Source organism: Euprymna scolopes, chromosome 1 (genome assembly GCF_053919585.1).
Source record: "Euprymna scolopes isolate OS-2025 chromosome 1, ASM5391958v1, whole genome shotgun sequence".
Classification (NCBI taxonomy): domain Eukaryota; kingdom Metazoa; phylum Mollusca; class Cephalopoda; order Sepiida; family Sepiolidae; genus Euprymna; species Euprymna scolopes.
The window spans coordinates 41,278,775-41,300,349 of record NC_136482.1 but is presented as its reverse complement, the minus strand read 5'-3'; the positions used below and the strand labels follow the sequence as shown (position 1 = coordinate 41,300,349).

At 30.5% G+C, this 21,575-nt stretch overlaps 1 protein-coding gene across 5 annotated transcripts in view; it reads right to left on the bottom strand.

The window, feature by feature from the left end:
- LOC145293851 (uncharacterized) overlaps positions 1 to 21,575 on the bottom strand; it is a 3,143,230-nt gene that overhangs the window by 55,178 nt on the left and 3,066,477 nt on the right. For all 5 annotated transcript variants that reach the window (XM_080140773.1, XM_080140596.1, XM_080140684.1 and 2 more), the window contains one exon: positions 3,502 to 3,561. The gene's annotated coding sequence lies outside the window, so the exon portion shown is untranslated. The remainder of the gene's footprint in view (positions 1 to 3,501; positions 3,562 to 21,575) is intronic.

Here is a 21,575-nt window from a genome sequence, read left to right as displayed (position 1 = left end):
ACAGTAAGATAAACCATTTTGATGACGTCCTTGTAAAATCCTTTTTTAACAAGAATTGTTGTCCTTATTCGAAGTGTTCTTAATCCCGTATTTGTACATTTTTACGCTCGAATGTTGTTTTCCCAACATAGACCAGTAGTTTTCCCGTTCTTCACCGAACGTTTGAAAAATAAATACTTTCGAAGTTTCCAATTTCTCCTGAGTGTAGGAAAAATATTTCGAATACCCTCTTGTGTTCTTTTTTCTTGAATCCTGTTGGTTTTCCAATGGCTGTTCTATTTTTAGAGTGAATTCGTTGCCCGAATATTCGTCATTCAATTGTTGGGAGCAATTATTGTAGAGTGATCTTGGAAGTTTTTGAATCGTCCTCGTCAGCCAGTGGTTGTGGATCCGGGCAAGCGTTTACAAATGAAAGAAACCGCAGGTAGTGTAAAGTATATAAAATATAATATGCATTTATCATAAAAAAATATAGGAGCACTACAGTGCTATGAGAGGAACGTGTTCGTAGCATGCCGTTAAACATGGTATGACTGTTTCCATTTAGTCCCTGAAACCAGTGGTATTTATAGAACTGGTTGATTCCACTTAGTTCTCAAATAGGGTTGATTTGTACCCCTCACACACACACACACACACACACACACACACATATATATATATATATATATATATTGTTGACACTATATTAATATACTATGTAATATATATATATATATATATATATATATATATATTACATAGTATATTAATATAGTGTCAACAATCCCCTCCATGACTTTCCTTTGCAGACAGACCTTACGCTAGACGAATTGAACATAACCCCTTCTCGGCTGCATGCTCTCATAAATAATCTTGACACTTCAAGAGCATGTGGACCTGATCTCATCCCGGTTGTGCTATTAAAACAGTGCTTAGCCGAAGTTCTCTCCAAACTTTACAACAGATGCCTTAATGAATCTTGCCTTCCTCACTGCTGGAACACTGCTTCTGTGGTACCAGTTTTCAAGAATTCTGTCGGAAGAACCGACCCGGTAAATTATCGCTCGTTTAGCTTCCTCCCACTTTTCGACAAAATATTTGAGTCCATAATAAACCAAGCTATAGGCCATCACCTTACAGATGCTAAACTTCTTACCGACCAACAATATGGATTTAGGCAAGCCTGTTTCACAGTGTAATCTCTGAACGTATAAACCATTCACTGGACAAAGCCGGGGAGGGCGGAGCGGTACTCTAGATATATCTTAGACTTTTGACATGGCATTGCATGAAGATCTTCTCAGGAAAATCAGATCATACGGTATTACTGGAAGAATACTTAACATAATTAAATCCTTCTTAGATTAGAGAAAAATCCAAGTTGTACTTGACGGGCAGACAAATAAAGAATATTATATAAATGAGGGTATAGACCTTGAAGCAATATCCCGTATTTATATCATATTGTTTATTTGTACAACCTGGACCTCTATTATTTCTAATAATAATAAATGAGCTCTTTGACAAAATTGTCTGTGAGATTGGTATATACGCTTATGACACCACGCTCTATAACAGGCACGAAAGGAAAACAAATGAACACATATCTAAATAAATGGCAGAAAAAAATAGGATGGCCTCCAATCTGTAGTGGAATGAGGATAAAAATGGATGGTCACATTCAATGCTGCCAAGACTAAACGTGTTTCCTTCAATAATAACAAGAAACCTTCTCTACCAGCAATAGCAATGGCCAAAGACTCTTTATCTGAAAGTACATCTTTTAAACTCCTCGGCCTAACGTTCACAGGAAAGATGAGTTGGAACAATTATATTGAGAGCATTGCCAGGACCGCAGCGGAGAAGGTGGGTTCTATCTACCGTGCTAGAAAGCTACTAATTCCCGAAAGTATCCGCAGATCTATAAGGCCACCATTCGCCCATGTATGGAGTATTGTCATCATATTTTGGCTGGTGCATCTGCTACTAGTCTCTCGCTGCTAGACAAGGGAGGTTAAAAAGAGAGTCGCCAACCTGATAGGTCCTGAACTGTCACCTAAGCTTCAGCCTCTGTCCCATCGACGAAATGTAGAATCCTTTTGCCTGTTCTCCAAGTAATTTAATGGTGTATACTCCGACGAACTGCGAGCATTTGTACTCCCTCGACTTAAATACCCCCGACAAACACGACAAGCAACAAAATATCACCCCTTCCAAGTACAGATCTCTAGATGTAAAAGAGCCTTCTACTCCAGTAGTTTCTTCCCCAGAGCCAGACCCAGACATTGAAATTCCCGTCCAGGTTCCTGCTTCCCCAACTGTACTGATATGCAGAAGTTCAGGTGTAACGTGAATCAACATCTTACTGCCCAGCTCCCCACATAGTAACCCTGTAGCTTATGTCCCTGATAGTAGCAACCTACATCCTAGTTGCAATGTGCCTTGTTTCGGGTGAAAATGTAATTTTTTAAAAATATGTATCAGAGAATATATATAGATGGCTGTAAAAGAAAATCTGACATCTTACCGCTACACTTTTCTTTTCTTTGTCTTTTTCTTTTTTTCTTTTTTTTTTCTTTTTTTTTTTTTTTTTTTGTTCAGCAAACACCACTAAACACCCAGGCAACATCCGGAATCCCGGCTAGTATAAAATCAATTAAATACAATTAAACTAATCTACCTTTCAATTTAAAGAACCTACTATAAAGTGCATATGAGAATTTGTATTACTCTAGAAGCAGAAATGCCTGGGATACGAAACCAACAGTAGGTTCTATGATAAAACAGGTGCGTAATCTAAATGAACCATTGAAAGCTGATACTTGCATTTGCTTTCTAAACTATAATGCTAATGTATTTCAACGCACAAGTAGAAAAGCTAACAATATAAAATCAGCAGTAAATTATGTAAATATATGCCAACGCAACGTTCTAAATGATTTTTTTGCATGTAGAACAAAATTGAACCATATTACATATGTTTGGAAATATAAACTTTAATCCAAGACGTTATATATAAAAATAAGTTTATAAAACCAAAAGGCAATGCGGCAAAGTGTATGAAGTTTACTCTCGGTACACTGAGATGGATCCCAATGCATGATTTCATAATATAAGAATGGTAATCATTTAAGCTAAGGCAAATTATTATACTTATCAAATGCATTCCTATACAAAACCTATATAATAATACTTTAAGATTAAACAAATATTTTCAGGTAAAGCCTAAAAAAACTGGTCGATCTGTTTCCAAGTTCATAGGGAACTAACTTACTTACACACAGACGAAGTTCCTGTTATATAATAGTAAGTATATAGTAAGTATATATATATATATATATATATATATATATATATATATACACGCAAGTATATAGTTTGAGTTTAAAAAAACAAACTATGTAGAGTAAAATTTCTATACAGTTAAGAAAAGCAATCACATATTAAGTAATAGATCATTATCATTTATCATGACAGCAAATCTATGAAGAATGAAGAGGGGTATACGGAAAGAATTACCTTTTATGCCATGGCTTTTCGAGAAAAATGCTTCCCATCAGAAGCCAGATTTATATTAATCTGAAAATATAAAAACACAAAACCGCTTAAGAAGATTTTAAGAAAAGTATACAAAACAATGTAGAAATAAAAAAAAACACATAATAAAAAAACATAAAATAGGAGAAATAAAACTTTAGTGCAAACTAATAAAGAAAAGATGCAAAAGACCGCAATCTTAATGAACGGTATACAAAGTCTCACATCGTAAAACATTGTGCAGTTTATATAAATAAATAAATCTGTGTGCATGTCTATATGAAATTAATGTTTGATTCCATCGATAGCGATTTATATAAGTTTTCAATTATTTCCATACTGCGATAATGTATTTTTAATTAAAATATTACACGTTTCATTTTCAAGATTTTTATATACCAAGTTTAATCAATTTTTTTCGTTATCCACGTACCAGTAAGAGTAGTGGTAGATGGACAAAAGTCGGAGGCCTGCAATATAAATGCTGGAGTCCCTCAGGGGTCAATCCTCGGCCCAACTCTCTTCCTGATCTACCTCAATGACCTCCCTAAACACATACTTAAATCATTCGTTGACATCTATGCTGATGACACTACCATCTACGGCAACACATCAAAGGCTGTAAATGACGAAGTTCTCTCGGATTCTCTCTCCTCTGATCTCGAGCGCGTGGTTCAGTGGGGGAAGATGTGGCTAGTTACCTTTAATGCATCTAAAACCAAACTCCTATCCTTACATCATCAACGCTCTGATCCCCAGCTGGCATCAATTGTGATGGATGGCTCTCGTCTGGGTGAGGCCCCATGTTTTGACAAGCTTCTGGGTTTTACCTTTACTCCTGATCTGAAATGGAACACGTACATCAAGTCTGTTGCCAAGGTCGCAGGAAAGATGGTGGGATCCTTCTACCGCTCCAGAAGATATCTCACTACGGATGCAATTCTCTATCTATATAAAAGCCAAGTACGGCCAAGGATGGAATAATGTTGCCATATCTGGGCAGGAGCTGCCAAAAACAGCCTATCATGCCTTGACAGAGTACAAAATAGACTTCGTGGTTTAGTGGGGGATGCCCTTTTCTCTACCCTGCAACCCCTCTCCCACAGAAGAGACGTTGCGAGCCAGTCCTTGTTTTATCGTTATTTTCATGGCAGGTGCTCGTCTGAGCTCCAATCCCTGTTCCCCAATCGCCAAACTTTCACGAGAAACACCCGTCTAGCTGAATCCACTGTGAAAAATTTCCCCCACTCTATATCTGTGCCTAAATCAAAACGCGGATTTCATGAGCAAAGCTTCTTTCTTAGAACTGCACGCCTGTGGAACTCTGTTCCGTCTGCCTGCTTCCCTCCGGACTACAACTTGGATGTCTTCAAGTCTAATGTTAACAAATTCCTAATGAACCGCCCCCCTAATTAAACACTTCATAAAATCTCCTCACAAACGTGATGTACTTGCAATAACCCTTATCCCTGAGTGGCTTCCGGGCCTTGATAAGTGGTGATTACTGTGTAAAAAAAAAAAAAAAAAAAAAAACACAATATTTTTTTAATCTCTGATTACTGAACAAATATGTAAATCATGTTACTTTTTGTCCTCTTCAATACGAATTGTGCGTTTTTTTTATATTTTTAATTCATGTCGATACAAACGTTATTAAATCCTTTCTGACACTCGGAACTATCCTTGTGTTCTACGTCGGAATATATCTATAAAACATTTATTATTGGTGAAATTCTTACATTTAATTGGCGTTATTTTTTGGTGTTTTTTTATACATATCTTGTATGATGTGATTTCTTTGAAATCTCCAAAGAACTGGAAAATATAATAGGTCTGCACATACACACAATCGTACAGTAAAAAATTGCAGTGAACGATCGAGCAGGAAAAACGGAGCGAAATAAAGCGAATTAACTAACCCAATCGTTCACTGGAATGGTGCGATATAACTGATTCCTTGCATCATTTACCTCCTCACAAGGCACAAATAAAATGTTAATATTATGGGATTGTTCCTATCGAATGATCGAATTCGACTATAGCATGTCCATATGTTCAGTCCGTGTCATTAAAAAACGAGACATCTCAAGCCCCTTTGGGTAAGTGTATTTTCAGATAAATTTCAGAAAAGACAAATTAGTGGTGTTCATAGTAAGTTCCTGGTAAATTGTGAAGAGCTAAAATATAATATTTTCAATGCAGATAGTCTGGACATAACAAAGCTTGCACTAATTGTTTATTGCGAATGAAAAATCATTGCTATAAATATTATAAACATAGCATGCACTTCTGATTGGAAATTATTACTGACTACAAGTGCATGCGAAATACATAAAATAATGACAAAAACATAAGTAACCCTATGCATGTGTGCATATGTATGGAGACGCGATTAAGATAAAGTTTGGGCGAATTAAAAGATGCATATATATATATATATATATATATATATATATATGTATATATATATATATGCATCTTGTGATTCGCCCAAATTTTATCTTATATATATATATATATATATATATATATATATATATATATATATATATATATATATATATATATGCATCTTGTGATTCCCCAAACTTTATCTTTATCGCGATAGATAAAGTTTGGGCGATTTACAAGATTCATATATACACACATATATATATATATATATATATATATATATATATATATATATGTATGTATACATATATATATATGCATCTTGTGATTCGCCCAAACTTTATATATATATATATATATATATATATATATATATATATATATATATATATATATATATATGCATCTTGTGATTCGCCCAAACTTTATCTTTATCGCGTCTCCATACATATGCACACATGCATAGGATTACTTATTTTATATATATATATATATATATATATATATATATATATATATATATATATATATATATATATATATATATACATATATGCTATTTTGTGGTTTCATCATTTGTAATGCTTTAGAAAATGCTCACCTCTTTTAATTGATGCCCTCTCAAAATGATGACGAAATCGCTTAAAACGTTATAAAAATGCGCACTCTGTCTTCTACATATCTCGGCTGTTTCTTTAATTTCTTTGTTAAACCATAATTTCAAGCATGTCATCCAGTAAACACAGAGACAACCAAATTTACAAAAATTCACAGTATCCAAATGCAACTACAGTCAGATATATAGTAAAAATTTTATATATATATATATATATATATATATATATATATATTTATATATATATATATATATATATATATGATATCAATGGGAGTATAATACAGCTTTCATAACGAGCAAATATAACTTTAGCGCGTCTGTATTACATATGTTTCCTGCCATTTAAAGAAAGTAAACATGGTTATAAAATACTTGCTCCAAGCAAGTTACTTTCCATCCATGGGTGATGCACTTCCGATTTTGATTCCCGGGAGCTTCCTGGAAAAAATGACTATTTGGCTAAGCAATATCATAAAAAGTTTGGCTATTGTATTCTTTCGCTCTTCTGAATATGGTTAAACACGGTTTATTGATCGAGTGATAGGCGATCAATGCCAAGACGGTAATAAAATGCTTGGAAATAAAAGTGTGATTGGCCAGATGTGTACTCGTTCACCGACCCTCATATGTAGGATAACATATCATCAAATATATCGATTACGAAAATATAAATAACACGACAATGCATTATTATTATAAAAGCAATGTGAAGAAAGATGTGTGATAATAAATACACTTTAGGTGATTAAGTTTTGATAATTTTTAAATGAGATTCTAGGGGGACAGTATTTGTTTAAAATTATATAATAGGGAAACTGAATTTAATACCACAATAATAACATCACGATGTACCTATCTTTTTGAAAGTTTACAATATTACTCCACATATATATATATATATATATATATATATATATATATATATATATATATATGTATATCCACATAGAGTACTGTTTCGCTGCTCATCAGTGAGGCTAGAAAAGCAATTACCTCAAACCAGGATTGAAACCCGACCGTCTGTACGACTATCAAGGTTCAATACCACTACGCTATCGGCGGCTGCTGTGCGAGTCATGAATTAACGATGTTTTGACATCGTCCAAACTACGTAAGCTCGATTTGTTTACACAAAGAGCATCGCTTATAAGCTAATTGTATCATTTCTCAATATGCTCAACTCAAGGTGAGGAGTATTATAGTCATCCAAATATACTGTTTATAGTAATCCATATACTGTTTCACAGCTCATCAGTGCGGCTACACAGTCAATTACCTCAAGCCAGGATTGAAACCCGACCGTCTCTCTCTCTCTCTCTCTCTCTCTCTCTCTCTCTCTATATATATATATATATATATATATATATATATATATATATATTTATATATATATATATATATATAAATATATATATATATATATATATATATATATATATATATATATATATATATATATATATATATATATATATATATATATAGCAAAAATTGTAATTATTAAAAATCTGAAGAAAGTGTTCACGGAGGTTCTGAATACCATTTCAGAGCAAATATATATATATATATATATATATATATATATATATATATATATATATATATATATATATATATATAATGTTATTACCGTTTTATCTATTTAGTGACACATGTTTCGTTTACCGAATCGTATCAACTATCCAGCATTTTCGTCAGACAGAAAAGGTTAAAGTCTGACGAAGTTGCTCGATCGTTGATACGCATAAGCCTGAAGAGTCCTAGAGTTGAAGAAACGCAGAATATTTAGTGTAGCTTAATTGCCATATATATCTAATAACTTACTATATATATATACATATATATATATATTTGTGTGTATATATATATATATATATATATATATATATATATATTATGTGTTTTCTATGTTCCAAATCTCAAATACTATTAGTCTGAATTTTACAAATAAAAGCGCGTTTGAAAGGTAACGGCTTGACTTGCGTAGTAGGCCCATGTGGTATTTGCCCTTACGGTCGAACATTTAGGGGATCATCGACCATCCAGAACCTTTTTTTTTGGGGGGGGGGGTTCTATTTTCCAGACATAATATGATTCGGTAAAGTCCAGTATATTTCCACCCTCAAAAAATCATTTAAATTTAGAACTATTATAGGTTCAAGAGGATCCTTAAAACGAAAAACGGGTTGTTATATCGAGGAACGTTTAGATTCAGAGATATGAAGAAATTATATATATATATATATATATATATATATATATATATATATATATACATATATATAATAAAAATAGAACGAATGAGAAAGTCGGCAATTTAATAAACATTAACCTGCTGTACAAAAACATTACCTATATTACGATTTCATATGGCAATGGTCTTTTATAAAAAGACTAAAAATACGAGGCTATATCGATTAAGTAGTAAGTAAAAACAGATTTTGACAATCTTTAATTAATAAAGCTTAGTTATAATTTTATAACAGTTCGATTTAATTAACGATTTCATATCTATTCATGCAGAAAATCATTAAGGTGAAAACAAAACAAATTCATGTAAACGCACTTCCGAGCAACTTTGGGCAAGTGCAATACATCCTTATAACATTACGAGTCATAGCTTACACTACTAAGTTCAATATCGGACAGGAATATCATGGGGTTATTTTCATTGAGAGAAACTAAAGATGACAAAAGCTTAACTAAAAATATTCGTGTAATACGGAAATACTGAATGCGCATTGAAAATTTCGTGAATTAGAAAAATTAGCTAAAGCGAACTCATTGAACATTGAAAGCATTTCTAAAAATGATGGTTGTGAGGACGTTATATAAATATAGACTTATTGCTGATCAGTGCACTTCAACGAATTCGACACTGGTGAAAAAATATTATCGATCGGTTACCTTAATCACTATGTTTGTTGCGAATTCTAACGGTATGCAGATATATGATATATTCTGAGAAATATAGAAAAATGTAAGTGAAAAATTCAAAAAAATTAAATATTTATATGTGTGTATTTGTGTGTGCGCGTCTGTATATATAATCATATAGTTGCATTATTTTACGCTAAGATTTTTGGAAATATCTATGTATATATAAATATATATAAACATACATATATATATGTATATATGAAAGTATATATATTTATATGTGCGTAGTATATATATATATACGTATATATATGCGTACATATGTAAACGCATACATATGTGCATATAATTATGTATGTATATATGTATATACACATATATATATAATCGTATATGCATGTACACATGTATAAATAAATACAAACGTATATATATATATATGTGTGTATATATATATATAACTACTTAATTTACTCACATAAATTTAATATACGAAAGTATAGATTTATGCGTAAACTTTAAGTATTTACTTCAAAAGTGTTCAATACGTAGGTAGAGCAAGTTAGTCATTTATAAAATATATATGGCGATTAAGCTACAGGGAATATTCCGCGTTTCATCCACTCTAGGACTCTTCAGGCTTATTCGCGAATTCTGTGGCTGTTTATCGTTTTTATATGCTTCTCTTCTATTGAGATTTTAGTTAGCCAATTAGTTTTCTAGTATCCACCGCGTCCTTCCTATCAGCCAATGAGCATACATTTATCGGACAAAGGCATATTTGGCCTCTGGTTGAACTGTTCCTTTGTGTGTGCTCTATTTAGTTTCTTGATCTGTTTTAAAACTAGGTTAGTTTTTTTTAAATATTAGTTTACGTATGAATATATATATATATATATATGTACACACACATATGCACATATATATGCATATATGTGTGACCATTTATGTATAGTAATGTTTATTTAATTTATTTATTTGTTTAATTTCTATTGTTTTGTTAGTTTAAAAATATTGTGTATCGCTATCCTAGAGTAAATTTTATCTTGTGAACACAGTTGTTTGCTATTTATCGTCTACAGTTTAATAGATGTTGGGGTTCTTTAAAGTACAGGATAGCAAATTTCTCATGAAGGCATAATCTACATGGGTCGTCTAGGTCCCTACACGTGGTAGCTTGTCTTATTATTTTCCATTTTACTACCGGCGAATGTCCGCTTTCTTTGAGTCCCCAGTGTTTATTCGCTAGTGTTGTTTTCATACGGTGTTTTTTATTGTTGAATGTACTTTTGTGGTGATTGTATCGGGTTTTGGAATCTAAGGAAGTCATACCTACGTAATATTTCTTGTTCTTCGGGGTTTCTTTCGGAAATATTGTAGCCTGGTAAACTACGCTTTTGGTTAGACACTTATTTTGAAGTGGGCAAAGTGTGCGGTATATACAGTTGCATTTATCTTGTCGTAAGAAGTATTTTTATTCATAGTATGGTTGTTCTTGTCCGGGGTCGGATTATTATTATTATTATTATTATTATTATTATTATTATTATTATTATTATTATATGTTGTAGTAGTAGTAGTAGTAGTACTACTACTACTATTTTTGCTTGTGTTAGTTTTATTTTTCCTGGTGTCTACTTTTTATTGTTTATTTTGTTGTTGTTTACATTGTTTTTATGTAATATTTTGTTATTATGTGCTTTGATTATCATCACTAAATTTTTGCAACAACTTTAGGATAACTTTAAGGTGTTTTTATTGAAAATTTTGTGTAAAAGATTTGTTGCGGGAAAGTGTGTTTCAATAAGATCTAGAAATTTCTTGCCAAGTGTTGTTTTTTACATTTGATTGTATGGGGCCGTATACAAAATTATAGTTGTTTTTCTTCTATTTTTTTATTTAATTATAGTTATTGCTGTTTCGTTCCTTATATTTGATATCGATATTTTTGTATCCACTACTTTTTTAGGGCTGTTTCGTAGATATTGGTTGACCTGTTAAATACATTTTCATCGTTTGAGTTATTACTGAGTCTACTTACGATCGAGTTAGGAATCTGTTTTATAATTGATGGTGGGTTATTGGACTTAGGTTTTAGGTATATTGGAGTAGCGTTATCTTTTAAATAATGTTCATATGTGTTTTTATTTAAATTTAACGTGACGTCCAGGAAGTTTGTTATTTTTGTGTTAGCTGATATGTCTGCTGTTAGGCCTATTTTTTTTAATTTCCTTGTGTCTGATTTTCTTAAAGTTATCTCCCTTGACTTTGTTGGAGTTTTTTTTTCTTATAGCTAGTCCGTCATCTCTATATAGGTTGATATCCGTAGTATCAAATATGCTTGTGAGGGTATATAGAATGGATAATCCCACAAGATCTGATGCCTCTGCAGAATCCCTGTCACCCATCGCCAAATCCAATGATTTTTTTTATTTTAGTTTTTATCCATTGGTTATTGTTATCTATTAGAACTGATTTTCTACATTTTATAATGATGTTGATTTCTTCCGAGGATATATCAGTGTATTCCTCGGCAAAGTCTAAGGCAATGTTAAAAAGTTCTTCGGATATCGAGGGATAAATGTCTATGATGTCAACCTGTATAAATGTACATTTATCTTTGTTTTCTATATTTTTAAACCAAGTGATTGCTTCGGCAGTATTTGCCCACTGGTTTAATTCTAGGTGTTTCGATTTTTTTGTTTACTCTAGAAAGTATTGCTTGAAGAGTCCATGAGTGGATGAAACGCGGAATATTCAGTGTAGCTTAATCGCTCTATATATTTTATAACTTGCTATATATATATATATATGTATATATATATATATATATATATATATATGTATATATGTATATATACATGTTTTTGAGGGTGTGAGCGTGTACACGGGTATGAATTCTCTTTATGCACTTTTTTTTTTTAAATCCATATGGTATTTAAAAGTAATGGACTATTATATGACTTCAATAAAATAAATATGGAAATGACATGGATAGGATGTAAATGAAATATATTGAGCGATGCCAGTTTAGAAAGAATAGTGATACCAACGGATAAGAATCATATAATAGACATCAACTATATAAAAGGAAAAAAATAACATAGGAGCTATACTTAGATTCACAAATATAGAGATACAATGAAACTGGTGCACACAAACACACAGGAGAAAGAAAGAAACTAGCAAATTGTTATTATAGCAGAGCTAAAATTTGTAGGTTATCGCAGTAAATTAAAACAACACTTTATGTTGATTAGTGATACACTGCAAGAATATATATTCATGGCAGTTAAAACATGTGAAAATAGGGAGAAACCGGAATGAGATGGTACAGAGTGCATGAAAACTTACTCGACGCTAAATCCAAAAAGCGAATGGAAACGCTTTTAAACACATTCTTTGAAGTTCAATGGCAGTGGAATGCCCAAGTGAGTTTTACCGTGAAAAATAATTCAAATGGAAAAGTAATTTTTGGTGAGAAAAAATCCGATTGAGAAAAGATGTTCAATTTAGCGTATATACAATTGTTTTTCCAGTTGCAAAAATATCCCGAACTAGCGTGGGTTTTATTTTTAAATTTTATCAGTCGGAATGTTACTCTAACATTTTTATTTTAATTTATAGCATAAATATCAATTGTTATCTCCATGTTTCATTTATCATTTCATAAAATGTTTACTATATTATTTACCTCATTTCATTATTTTTTTTTATTTTGTTATCAGTATTAATATTATTTGTAATTATAATTAATTTTGTTTTATTATTATTATTATTATTATTATTATTATTATTATTATTATTATTATTATTATTATTATTATTACTATTACCATAATGTTTGGTGTCGTTGTTGATATTCTTATCATTATAAATATACATATGTTTTATCGCTTTTTAATTAAATTTAGCTTTCTCTCCTTTTTATCTTAGATTAGCATGACCTCCTAAAGTTTTTATACGCTTAGTATCATGTCTTTCATCACGCCTACACATTTGGAATTATAATGTGAATTGGGCTCATTTTCAAATAAAATATCTGTGTTTACCATTTAACGAAATAAAATATATGAGATAAGTTCAGTAACTTAATTTTAAGTGATCGAAAATAAAACTAGAATTTTTTGGTATTTTGAAGGCAATTGCAAAAACATTTTTTTATTCTTTTTAAGATACATTTGACTTCTTTTTCTTATTTCTCGCTTTGAGCTTACTTCTCCCTTTGGATTATTTCTCACTGTACAACTATGTTGCGCGTTCAACGGCTGGAACTCTTGACTATTTGCTGTTAACAATCTTTTCTCTTTTTAGATTTAGCATCGGGTTATTTTTCCCGCACTCTGAAACTTCTACTCCTGCTTTTATTTTTTTGGAGGGGTGGGTATCACATGCAATTTCTTACAAAGCATCATAAAGTGCTGATCATATACTTCAATAACCAGCAAATTGTAGCTCGGCTATAATAATAATTTGCTTATTTTTTCTTTCCTCCAAAGAGAGGAGTGTTTCCCTAAAATAATTTTTGGAAATAGGGCATGATTATGAATATATCCTGTATCAAATTATCTTTATATGCTGTGAGTTTCATGCTATGTAAATTTTCAAATAAAACAAAAGCGGGGAGATATAACATATCATGTCTCCCTTTGCTCGGATTTCAAATCATTTGAAACTATAGCAGCAAGTTTTAGTCTCCTCTCTATCAAGGTCAGATTTTTTGGAGAAAATATCAGATAGTTTGTAATTCATATGCAAAATAATAGAATGAATGAGTATGGTTGAAATATGGGGGAAGGTGCATTATTTTCCCCGCATAAAGATCCTTTGAATTTACCACTATTATATGTTTTCAAAAGTGTTGAAAACGAAAACAAAAATGTATATCCTAAGAAACAAGTAATTTCAATGATTAAATAAAGTATAATTTAAAAACGTGGAGGATCACTTTTCTAGATGAATTTCACGTAAAAAAACTCTCACCTTTTTTCGCCAAAGTTGCCATAAATGGGGGGGTCATTTAAGGTTAAATGAATACAGGAAAGTTGTGCATATATATATATATATACATATATATATAAATACACACATATATATATGTGTGTGTAAATACAATAGTGTGTTGAATGGAACGACGATTAAACTTATTTACAATACTTTAAATACTTAAAATCATCTAAGCGTACCACCCGTTTCGTATTGAGCCTGATTGATGGTTGGTTTTTAATACCGATTAACAGGGCTTCAATAATCGGGAGGCGTAAATCACAGTGTAAGACAGCTACAATAGCAGTAAAATAACCCCATTAATCAGAATCTCACAACACACGAAACCCCCAAACCTGAATTTAGAGACGTATTAATAAGAAAACACTGCCATTGAAGCCATCTGACACTGTGATGCACGCCTCCCGACTATTGAAACCTTGTTAATCCGTATAAAATGGCAACCATTATTCGGACACAATACAAAAAGGGCTGTATTCTCAATGCTTTAAGTATTTTAAGATTCATAAACGATTTTCCTCGTGTTCCATTCAACTTACTATTTCATTTTTATAAATGTACTACATAGAAACACACATGCATACATAATGCACACATATATGTATGGGTACACGTGTGTGTTAAACCGAATTAAGAGTTCCTGTATGTTTGTTGTTATGCGATGTTTTATAGGGTGGGTTGGAAAAGTATATAATGCTTGTGTGAATAATTAATAATATTTCTATTCGCAATAATCGTGATTGGGGGACAATAATCAAAACTTGAAACAAGTATTTGGGCAATGATTTGAAAAAATTATTATCAGATGTCATGTTATCTTTTAGTAGATGAAACTGTGAAGTAAGATGAGATGCCATGGGGAACGAACAGTAGTAGTTGTCCTAGTAATGCCAATACATGTATTATTCGAAGGCACACATTTTGCCATTTTTCATTTGCATTTAGACACATCAATTCTATTAAGAGGTTTTAGTAAACTTTTATGCACGATCGATTAAGTTATATTAATAAATAAGCTGTCTTATGTGTTTTAGAATAACCTCGATTTCATTTCTGTCAATAATAGAAATGCGTTTATATGATCTATTTTTCTACGTAATTATTAACGTTTTTTTTTAATTATATGTTAAATATGATAAATTAAAATACGGCGAGACCTTTCTCCCCTTGGCGCACATCATTAGACATTCAAGCTAACACAATTACTCTGAACCATAACACACGAAGTTTCATTTATTTTTATCTGCACATGTATAAGGGAGGAAATACTACCTAAAGCTTGAAATATTATTATATAATCCATTTATACTATATACAAAAGTACATGTATATATATATATATATATATATATATATATATATATATATGTGTGTGTATGTGCATATATATATAGATAGAGAGAAAGAGAGAGAAAGAGAAAAATATATAGAATATATATGTCGTATATATATTTATATGTATATATATATATATATATATATACATATACTTTTTTCACACATGTGTATGTATTTCAAATATTTATGTATGCATATATGTGTGTGAGTGCCTGTGTGTATTTTAGTCATTAATATATTTACATTCGAAGTGGCAATACTAAAGCGAATGATGCTCTAATTTCGTATTCGAATCTAGTCACGCTAGATTCAAATCAATATTATAAATCATGAAATCATGCCAAGGATTAATAATTAGTATTGCAATTCTTGTAGAAATCCACGAACAATCACGCACATGATTTTCATATCATGTTTTAATTAACCTCGATACACCCAAATAAGAGGAGGTGAGTGTAAAGTAAAGTTTATTCTCTAACGAACCAAAACTTTTATTTTATAGCTTATCATCTTCTCTTATTTAGTTTCATAGAAAGTCAGATTAAACTGGTGAACGTGCAAATAAATCTGTACTCTAAGGTTTCATAAACAACGTTTGTTTTTTTTATTACAACATCGGTACGCATACATTTAGCAAAATATATCTTTACGTGTTAAAATTTACTCTCATTAGACACCTAACATAAATTTTTAAAGTATATATTACAAAAGAAATACTTATTTTAGAACCAGGAAACTTTATCTGTATAAAAATACTAAACATGTTGAATCAACTTATGATGCCGTATACGCGTAAATATTAAAGTATCGCACCATAAATTCTAATATTTTTCAGATTTGTTCAGAAATGGTCGATGCTAATTAGAGAACCTTTCATGGAAAAAACGATAGATTAGCGAAAGACCAATGCGCCCCATATATAATGTAAGGGGGTTCAAATAGGGAAGCAACAACCACACTTTACTAAATCTCGGTGTTGCTGTTGAACTTCAGATAAATAGGTATAATATGATAGCAATCTCTTTAAATGATCAGGACAGCATTTGATTTCTAATCAAATTCACATACAACGAAGAAAGTAAAAAAAGAAAACAACGACAAAGAAACAACACTTTATTTTAACTCCTAGCGTGCTTCAGTAATGTAAATATAAAGAGGCCTTTTCGACTAATATTTTTATACGGTAGAAATGGGCCATAAACTGAAAACGGAAATGTTTTCGTTATAATGTTTTAATTAGCCAGTTATTACTTAAATATTAATATTTATTTCTAAATAAAATTGGGAAAAGATTAAATTTTACTTTCCGGAAAAATCTTACTGAATGAAAAAATAATAGAACACCCAGCAATGTTATATAACCTAGTCGAATTAGATAAATATAAGGATTAGAAAATACATCCTTATGCCTTTTAATTCATGATTTTTTTTATTACGTTTTTTTTTTTTTTTTTTTTTTTTTTTTTTTTTGCGAACAGGTCTATTTATTTAAGCTTGTTATTTCTCCTGTATTCTCTCTTCAACGCAGTTTTGTACAGATTCATTCTATCGATAAACGTCTTAGATATATAAACTCAATCAAAGAGGGTTACATCAATGGAGATTTTATGCTTCCTTCTATACTCAAGGGGCTCTGGCAATTTATTACTAGCAAATGATACTTCCGCATTGTCAAGTTGTAAGGTGCGTTTAAATGCGTTTTATTTCATGCAGATTTCCAATTCATTATTACAGAATCAATGCTATATTGACTATTAGGTTTTAATGTATATATAAGACTTATTTTTAAAAAAAATGACTTGAGTGTGATCAGCATGAATCGAATACCAACGTTTTGGCGCCCCAACAGCGTTCTAAACCGTTTAGGCTATCGAAAGATCGATGGGAAAGATTTTAAAATTAAAGCACTTGTAGCTATACAAAATTTGGCGCACGCGTAAATGTAATAGGCATATCAAAGCTAGTTAAATTTAATATTTTTCAGTTAAAATTGCCGACATAATTTTGTACGTCTTATTTGTCCATCTAACATTATAAAATACTCTGTGTTTATGATTACTATTTTCTGTGTTATGGCAATTTTATGTGACCAGCAACTCCAAAGTTTATCATTTAAATATTTTCACTCAAACCTACACGCATACATACATCACCGGTTTTATTTTTACCGATTACGTTATTCTCACGCAGTTCATGATAAGAATTTAAGTCGGATTCTTGATGTAACTAATACTTTTGCATGTATATCTCGTACGTGTAAGAGTAAGCTGTTCAAAGTTTGAACTTAATGAATAAAGGAATATCAAAAATGTATAAAATAAGATAATGAGTGAAATGTACTCGCTGAACTAAAATTAATTAAGTCGTAACGGATCAAGAATTAAAAAAAATAAAAAATAAAGATTAAACCGGAAATGTATTGAAAAATAAATTTAAAAAAAAAAAACGGGAGAAATTCACACTGAAAATCCTGAAGCATTGTCATCGCAATATACGTGTCACATGAGAGGGAAAAATAATTTTCCGAACAAAAAAAAAATTGTATCAATTTTACCTCCTCTTACAAAATTTGGAATAAATGTATAATGCCAAGAAACAATGTATTTAGTATCCTTTATAATTAAAAAGAAAATCTATTGAAATAATTAATTGTAAAAAAAACTGGTAAAAAGTAAAATCTCAAAGATATAGGGTCTTCTGAAAGTTTTACAATTATAGAGAAGCCTTTTTTACTCGTTTCTTATCATTAAATATCGATTTAAGCAACACCTTGTCTTGAAATATTTTTAATCCCTGATTATGGCTATATCGTGAATTTTGATTCCTGTATATTGTATACATAAATTTAAGAGATAGTTTATAATTAAAATAAATATAACCCACATTATTTCCTACTAGCTGGGGTACCCAGCGTTGCCCGAGTGTTTGTTTCCGGGACGGGAGGGAGTTTTAAAAAATGTTATGGTAGGTAAGTTCGGAAGGATCAAAACCGGAGTCATGAGTAAAAGTAGGAAAATAAAGTGTGAAAAAAACATCTGCAACGTTAACAGTTCGGCCACCAAGAAAAGTCCATTCCAGTTGTTTAGGAAAAAAAAAAACTACTACGGTAGGTCGGCGCGAACGTGAAAATATAATATGAATTGTCCAGCACGCTAACCACTACGCCACAGAACACTGCACCTTAGTTTAGTGATTTTAAATAACTTCACATTAAAGAACTACGAAGCCAAACCGGGATTCTCTTCTCAACTGTTCCTTGTGAACGATCCCCAAACGGCGTTAAGTGGTGGCAGGGGGAGGAGGAATTTATTAGAGAGAAAATATTTTACCACTTCCATTGATCTTAACCGATTTTGGCCGTGACTTCTCAGCAGAAAAAGTAGAGAAATCTAAGATTATCGAGGAATTTGATAAATAATAAGCCTATAACAAACCTCTGATATTGTTCTTCCGTTTGTGCATATTATATTTGCATGAAATATCTTGATTTTTAATCCTATTAAGGTCAAAATCCGACGAGAAAAATGAGTTCATTTTATTTACATATATATATAGAGAGAAGAGATAACATTAACAAACTTATACTAACATGCGTAATGATAGGTTTATTAGATTACACGCCAATGAACACATACTTACACACGAATATATATATATATATATATATATATATATACACATATATGTACATATATATATATATGTATATATATGTATATGTATGTATATATATCTATATATATATATATCTATCTATCTATATATATATATATATATATATATATATATATATATATATATATATATATATATATAGTAAAATACAATCGTTTTCCTAGTCCACATATCAAGTTTTCTCCGTAAATAATTTACCATATTTAAAAATTTAACTATTACAATACTGTTTCGTTCATGACCAACAAGTGCTTATATAATACTTAGTTTAGGTATATTTGATAAATTTTAAGAGATACTTGTGTGGTTTTAATTTCTACCAGAAATGCCAACTATAATATTTAATAAAGGATGTATATACAATTATGAAGATGTAAACGTTAACATTATCCATGTAAACAATAAGGTAAACATAAATAAGGATGAATTACGTTTAAAAACACATACTTATATGAATTTTAATAGATGGGAAACTGGAACCCATACTTGGAAGATAGAGGGTCTGAATGGAGTAGACAGGGTTTCATGAATAAATCAATTAATATACAGTAGTAAAAACAAATGCCGATAAATATTTCTAGCTGGTTTTCAGTATAAAGCTTATTCAAACTCTTCTAAGCTTAAAGATTATATGACGGTAACGGGATACAATAAGTGTTAATATGTTTACTAATATGATAATAAATGAGAATTTATAATATAACACATATTAAACAAAATATATTTCTGGTTTGGAACAAATAGCATATATATATATATATATATATATATATATATATATATATATATATATATATATATATATATATATGTAAACACTTCAATTGACTAATATTAGGACAAGAATAAATGCATAGTCATATATTTATGAGATATAACGAGGATAAAACTTCGAAGCAAAAACTGATTGGTGATTATGAATATGCATACAATGTATGATTTCAAGCATCGCAGAACATCCAAATTGTAATCTTATTAAATAAAATAATATAAGGAATGAATAAATAAACTGTAGATTCGGCGAACTGATTTCAATTAGGATGGAATAAGGTGAAAATGATTCGGAGATATGGAGTTCAAATGAGTTATTTCCCTTTTAATTTTTTATGAACCTACGAAGAAAAATAACGCTTCCACTAATTAAATTTTAAAAAAAATACTTAGTACACACAAATTATATGAAGTTAATAAAAAAAATGAATAAAATATGCATATAACAAATCACTTTATAATAAGTGACGATGTAAAGTATATTTATTAAATTATGAAATTAAATTTAAATTATGAAGAAAATTTAATAAATAACTGTCAAATATAAACAAAAGAAAAAAACATCTTGGTATTTCTAATTTTATTATAATCACTTGGCCTTATTAAGAGCATTTTAACGGAAAATTGAATTCTAAATAAAGCATATAATATAACTTTAAAATATGGCTCGAAGAATGGCAAAATAAAATGGATATACAAACACCTTAAAATAAAGAAAAAATGTTAAAAAAATACCACAATCATTAACAACATGGAAATCAGTACAAGAAAATCTACTAAAAGCTGGATGCTCATAACAGTAACCCCATATCTAAAGTAGGAATTATGTAAGTTGGTAAAAACGTTTATTAATATATATATTTTTAAGGTAAACATCTAATGCGTAAAATAACTAAAAATGCAGAAAAGACATAATCTTTCACACTTGATAGTCGCGAACGGAAATATATTGTGGTGGTTGCCTTTTTGAAGTAATTAATTATCAGCTAGGATGTTTGCTATATGGAGCTTGGAAAACTATATTACAAAATATATTCTCTGAAAAACTAAAAAGTCATTCAGTAGGCTTGTTTTACTTCTAGATTGAAAAAGAAACAGATGTTTAAATATAAAAACAATCCTTTAATGTGTTTTTAAACGCTTCCAATTACTATATACGAACTGGGTAACGTTTCAATAAATGTTTCACGACTCTCTTTCTCCCTCTCTCTCTCTCTCACACACACTCTCTCTCACTCGCTTTATATATATATATATATATATATATATATATATATATATATAAGTGTGTGTGTATTAATATGATTGGTTTATTTGATTAAGCATAAATCATATACATACGAAATACATAAATGTATATGTATAAATATAT